The following is a 6,972-nucleotide window of genomic DNA, read 5'->3' on the forward strand; positions in this document are numbered from 1 at the left end:
AAAAATTTCAACTCTAAAGCATTGACTCCTGCCATGAACCACAGTCTATCCAAACTTCTCCAAGAAATTCAAATATGGCTATGGAGTTGCTTTCTCTGCTTCAAGTCAAACATTACACTTTTTATGACCTGTTATTACTGACCCCCAACACACATACACATACTCATATTGGCCCCCAACACACATACACACACACATATTGGCCCCCAACACACATACACACACTCAAAAACTGTCATAGAAGTTTTGCTCTGGCAAGTGAATGAAAAGAAAGGGGATTCTTCAGAGTTGATGTCAGCTTCCAGTGTATCCCCTTACCCTGGGTCCCTGGGAGAAGCAGGGGATGAGGCCCATGGTGCTGGGACCTAAAGCTGACTCTGCTCATAGATGTCAGCTCAGTAGCAGAGCATGCAGCTTGGCACACTCTTCACTGAACTGGGTTTCTTTTGCATTTCTGTGTTTAGTTCAAGGTATTGAGCAAAACCTTTGTATCATTTTCAGTCATTTCATGTAAAGGATTAGTGAATATATACCATTTAGCTGTAAAGCTACATAAGCTTTAGAATTGACATGATTAATAAAAGAAAGGTAAGTAAATGTGCAAGAAAGTTATTGTCCAAACCCACTGAACTAAGAAAATGCTGAAGGTAAAGAGAGCAAGTTGGTCAGATGGTACAGCATCCAGTTCTATAACATGCTGTGATCTGTGTTTGGAAGGAAATTCTGAACAGAAGATGCATGATAAGTCATGTCATCAGAGATCAGATCAGATCAGTCGCTCAGTCGTGTCCGACTCTTTGCAACCCCATGAATCGCAGCACGCCAGGCCTCCCTGTCCATCACCAACTCCCGGAGTTCACTGAGACTCACATCCATCGACTCAGTGATGCCATCCAGCCATCTCACCCTCTGTCGTCCCCTTCTCCTCCTGACCCCAATCCCTCCCAGCATCAGAGTCTTTTCCAATGAGTCAACTCTTCACATGACGTGGCCAAAGTACTGGAGTTTCAGCTTTAGCATCATTCTTCCAAAGAAATCCCAGGGCTGATCTGCTTCAGAATGGACTGGTTGGATCTCCTTGCAGTCCAAGGGACTCTCGTTTTACGTTATTCTCTGCCCTTTCCTGATGCTAATTCACACACCACTGAATTTGATAATTCAGTGTCCCTGTTCTCCCAGGAAAGATAGATATGAGTGAACCACACCTATTGAAGACAGTCCTTCATCTGTCTGATTTCTTTGCAGAGACCATCACCAAAAGAGAGCGAGCAAGTTGGAATGTAGCCTCCTTATAAAAACTGATCTGTTCTTACAAGAGAAAGTGCATGAGATGAGGTTTGTTTCATTCCATTTATGTAAATGTCTTCAATGGAACCACATTCTAAACATTTTCAGAATTTTCCCATATATACTTAAATCAGAAGCTTGCCACTTTTTATGTGAAGGAAGCTTCAGTTTGTTTTATAAATTTCATGTGAGAACTGTAATAGCTCTCTTTTACTGGCATAAAGTCTCCAAACCTAAATCAACAAGAGTGGTCCAGAGCCTGCTCTGTGCCTTGTCTTGTGCTAAGTGTTTGTACACTTACTTTTCAGTAATAGCCTTTTCAATTTAATGAATAGAAAGTTCAAAAGTTATTGGAAGATGTGATACAATAAAAAAGAAGTAATGTTACTTACACAGTACTCAAAATGTAGAGTACTTATGGAGTATGACAAGGCTGTATATTGTCACTCTGTTTATTTCACTTATATGTGAAATACTGGGCTGGATGAATCACAAGCTGGAATCTAGATTGCCAGGAGAAATATCAACGACCAGATATGCAGATGATACAACTCTAATGCTGAAAAGCAAAGAGGAACTAAAGAGCCTCTTTAGGCTCTAAAGGCTCTTTATCCTCTTTATGAGGATAAAGGAGGAGAGTGAAAAAGCTGGCTTAAAACTCAACATTCAAAAAACCAAGATCATGGCATCCAGTCCCATTGCTTCATGGCAAGTAGAAAGGGGAAAAGTGGAAGCAGTGACAGATTTCCTTTTCTTGGGCTCCCAAATCACTGCAGATGGTGATTGTAGCCATGAAATTAGAAAACACTTGCTCCTTGAAAGGAAGGCTATGACAAACCTAGATAGCATATTAAGAAGCAAAGACATCACTTTGCCAACAAAGTTCCGTGTAGTCAAAACTATGGTCTTTCCAGTAGTCAGATATGGATGTGAGAGTTGGACCATGATGAAGACTGAGCACTGAAGAACTGATGCTTTTGAACTGTGCTGGAGATTACTCTTAAGAGTCCTTTGGACAGCAAGGAGATCAAACACATCAATCCTATGGGATTAGCCACCTGATGCAAAGAACTGACTCATTGGAAAGGACCCTGATGCTGGGAAAGATTCAAAGCAAAATGAGAAGACGGCAGCAGAAGATGAGATGGTTGGATGGCATCACCAATTCAATGGACATGAACTTGGGTGACCTCTGGGAGATGGTGAGGGATAGGCCTGGTGTGCTGCAGTCCAAGGGGTCAGAAAGAGTTAGACACGACTGAACGACTGGACAACAACAACAACTCAAAATGCAGAGCATGAATCTAAGCAGGAGGAAGCATGAGATAACTCCCCAAATGAGGGGCATTCTATAGAACACTGGTCAATATTAAAAAATATTAATGTCTTGAAAAATAAAATACTAAAGAGGCACAAGAACTAAACACAATGCAGCCATGATCTTGGACTATATCCAAAGTCAGGACAAGGGGGCAGGGGTTGCTGTTGGGATAGGAAGAAAAATTTGAAAATAAACTAGGGATTAGATAGTAGTAGTACACTGATGTTAAACTTCCTGATTTTAACAACTGCATTGTACTTATGTTTACAGAATGCCTTATCCTTAGGAAGTATCAGTTGAAGAAAATAAGAGTGAAGGAGCATGGTGTCTGCAATTTGGTTCATAGAAAACAATAGGTATGTATGTATACACAAATAGATGTAAACTAGATAGTGTGCAAAGTTGGCAAAATGTGAAAAATGGTAAATCTAGATAAAGATTATACAGGAGTTCTCATACTGTTCTTGTAACTCTCCTATATGTTTGAATTATTTCAAAATAACCTTGAAGTTGAGAAAGGTTATGGGAACATACCTTACACTTCTGAAATCAGGTGCCTTGAGAGAGTTCCCTGAACTTCACCTTTACCTTTAGTAAGGCACTGATGACTAAGTTGAGATGAAAAAGTTTCACATCCAAGTTTTGCAAGACTTATTTCCACTTTGAAAAACAATGATGGAGATGTGCAGTCGGGTGTGGGGAGTGGTCATTAAATCAATTATGTGTAATGGGAACTCGACCTCTGTTTCCTCTTCTTTATCTCCATTCCTGGGAAATCAGAGAAAAAAATACCAGATGTGCATTAAAACATCCTCCCTATTACACTCCCTTTCCATCAAAATCAGGCTCCGCCCTCTGCCCTGGCTACAGGGTTAGCACATCGCCCTCACAGCTTGCAGACCTCAGCTCCCATCGGGCCATGACCCCCACCCGCAACTTGGTCTGCCTGGAGCAGCATAAGCCCCAGGTCACTCTGCTCTGCCACCGTGGAAGCTCTTCCTGTCCCTCTGAAGCTGCTCTGGGTGACACAGCAGCCGCTGGCACGTGTGGCCAGTGGGCACTTGAAATGTGCCGGTCTAAACTGACACATGCTGTGAGTGTAAAATATACACTGGACTTCAAAGACTTCACGTGAAAAAATACATGCCAAACATATACACAATGTCTCAGTAATAGTTTTACACGTTGATTACATGCTTGAGTGATGTTTTAGAGAGATTGAGTCAAATGAAGCATAGCATTAAAAGAATTTCAATTGTTTCACTTTATGTTTTTTAACGTGGCTGCCAGGAAAATTTAACGTTACATGCTTGACTCATATTTGTCCCGGTCAGTGCTACCCAGATGGAACTGAGCAGCCCCTTTCTTCATGTCCTTCCTGTGCACCTCGATACATTTCTGCTGTAGCATCTGCACGTGCTCCTTCACCTGGCTGCTGCCTCCAGCAGGACTGCAAGCCCCCAGAATGGTGCCCTTTTATCCTTGGTTTGTCACTTTGTGCCTGGAACACCTCACAAAGGGTGTTAATCATTTATGTTCATTTGTTCTTTTTGTAATCGGAGTGAAAGTCTCATAGTATTAACCATTCTAAAGTGAACAATTTACTTCTAGGACATTCACAATGTTGTGCAACCACCATCTCGATCTAGTTCCCAGACTTTTTTTCTACCAAAATATAACCCATACTCATTAAGCAGTTACTCCCCATTCTGACCTCCCTATACCCCTGGCAATCATCTGTGTTCTTTCTATGTGTTTGCCTGTTCTGGGTATTTCATCTAATAGAATCATACAATATGTGATCGTTTTGTCTGGTTTATTTCACTTAGCATATTGTTTTCCAGGTTTATCCACATTATAGCATGCATCTGTACTTCATTCCTTTTTTTTTTTGGTCTCACCTTGTGGCTGGCAGGATCTTAATTCCCTGACCAGAGATCAAATTTGTGCTCCCTGCATTGGGAGTGCGGAGTCTTAGCCCTGAACTGCCAGGGAAATACCCATTCCTTTTTTTTTTTTTTTTTAATGTTCCTTCTTCTATTCATATTTTTCTCTCCCACCTCCCTGTGCCTCCTCTGTGCTTATCCAATGTAATTCATCACTCAAGAACTAAATCAAGTCATACTTTTTTCATAAAGATTCCTACATCCTTCATCTTCCCTGAACCCCTTTAGCTCTATCTACATTACTTAATGTAAATGCCACACACAAATGATGTGTAGGATTGGTTTTTAAATAATCCAGCAGGTATCAGGGTGGAGAGAGGGATGAATGAGACCAGGTTGGCCATATATTGATGATCATTGGAGCAAGGGATGGGTACATGGAGGCTGATAATGTCTTTCTCTCTATATTGTATATGTTTGAAAGTTTCCAGAATAAAAATTTTCAAATGGTGTTTCATACTATTACCTGTTCTATGAGTCTTATCCTCCTCATGAGATCTTCTGCTCCTTTGTGGCCAGAGATTGTCATTCATGCCTCAGTTGATGATGGATGCCATAGAAAGGCAGACCTCCACTGGTGCTTGCCGAAATAAATTTTTTCTGAGGTGTTAAAAAGTTTCATTGAGAAAAAGCCGAATTCTGACATGAGAATATAGATCTAAGAGGCTATTCCAACTTCCATTTCCTGGCCTTTCTTCTACAGTTAAAATCCCTTTTGATTTTTGCTCTAACTTCTTTCTTGGGCCTATAATGGATTTCCAGTGAACGAGCACAATGCACTTGCTCCAGTGTTCTGAAACATTTCTGGATAATCCATAATAATCAAAAACCTGGAAGCCAGGTTTCCATTCAGATTTATGTTTTGTCCCCTGTTTCCCTCTGCATAGAGCCCGTTCTAGTTCTCCCTTCTGTCCCAGAGACCTACCAGCACCAAAGGTGGGGAAGAAAGGTGCCCATCCATCATTGCTTCCACATCCACACATTAAACTGTCATGTCTTATTCTCCTTCTACACTAATAATTCGGAGAAAGTACTTAGATAACAGAACTAAGACTCAGTATGAAAACCCACAGTTTTCTACACCTACCACTCTTTGTAATTTCAAATGGGCAACTCTGTAGGAAGAGCCGTGTCAACAAATGTTTGTAGCCAGCTCTCCAAGAAGAAACTGCTTTATCAGAATCTAGTGTCTAGTTCCTTCAGATAGAAAAAACAGGCTGAAAATACAACAGCCATTGTAGCTTTATGATAGCAGAAGTGGCCAGAGAATGATGCACTGAACTTTTCTCCCCTTTCCCTGAAAAGTGAGGGAAAATATTTTTGTGGAAGAGTAATTTCAAAGCTTAGCAAACCTAGAAACAAGGGGGTTTAATTACTTATTCATGCAGGGAGCACCCGGACAGGAGAAGCCAAGGAACTGGACACGAAACAGAAGCCTGTGACTCATTTGTTAATGCTTAAATCTGAAAACTGTGACTCTGATTATGCAAGCATGCATGCTCAGTCGATTCAGTTGTGTCCGACTCTTTGTGACCTTGTGGACCGTAGCCAGCCAGGCTCCTCGGTCGATGAGATTTTCTCGGCAAGAATACTGGAGTGGGGTTCCATACCCTCCTCCAAGGGATCTTCTCAACCCAGGGATAGAACCCATGTCTCCTACATCACCTGTATTGCAGGTGTATTTTTTACTGCTGAGCCACTGGGGAAGCCCGTGGCTGTGATTATAAAACACATTAAAAAGCTCACATTAGGACAAAGTAGTCACATGAGCTTTCTCTCCCTCTGAACTGATTCCTTTATCTTCAGTTTATTCTTGCCTTTGTGCTCTGCCAAATAACAAAGACTTTGTTTCAACAAGTCTCCTAATATTTGAGAGTTACTTCCCATCACTGTTCTTATCACATGCTCTTCTTATGAATAGAATTTTTGCTAAATCACGTGCTGGATAACTGTGATAGGCAGAATAATGCCCACTCACCCCTCTACCCAAGATATCCACAGAGCTTCCCTGGTAGCTCAGTGGTAAAGAATCTGCCTGCCAATGCAGGAGATGCGGGTTCAATCCCTGGGTCAGGAAATCACCTGGAGAAGGAAATGACAACCCACTCCGGTACTCTTGCCTGGAAAATTTCATGGACAGAGGAGCCTGGCAGGCTGCAGCCCATGGGGGTCACAAAAGAGTCAGACATGGGACTTAGAGACTAAACAAGAACAAATGATACCCACACCCTAATCTGGGAATCTGTTAAGTTGTTCTGTGGCAAGAGAGAATTAAAGGCAGCAGATGGAATTAAGGCTGCTGATTGCTTCAAGTAATCTGGATTATCCAGGGGAGCCCAATGTAATCACAAGTGAGAGAGGGAGGAAGGAGAATCAGTGTTCGAGTGATTGGGTGTGAGAAAGACTTGCCCAACCATG

The 6,972-nt window shown here is 41.7% G+C and overlaps 1 long non-coding RNA gene across 1 annotated transcript; it reads left to right on the forward strand.

The window, feature by feature from the left end:
* Positions 1-995: 995 nt before the first annotated feature.
* Positions 996-4,411, forward strand: LOC102398515. The gene is made up of 3 exons (XR_006552709.2): positions 996-1,335; positions 2,879-2,964; positions 3,943-4,411. It is a non-coding gene; the product is annotated as an uncharacterized LOC102398515 (long non-coding RNA).
* The last annotated feature ends 2,561 nt before the right edge of the window (positions 4,412-6,972 follow it).

The sequence above is a fragment of the Bubalus bubalis genome, chromosome 8, assembly GCF_019923935.1.
Source record: "Bubalus bubalis isolate 160015118507 breed Murrah chromosome 8, NDDB_SH_1, whole genome shotgun sequence".
In the NCBI taxonomy this organism is placed as follows: Eukaryota; Metazoa; Chordata; class Mammalia; order Artiodactyla; family Bovidae; genus Bubalus; species Bubalus bubalis.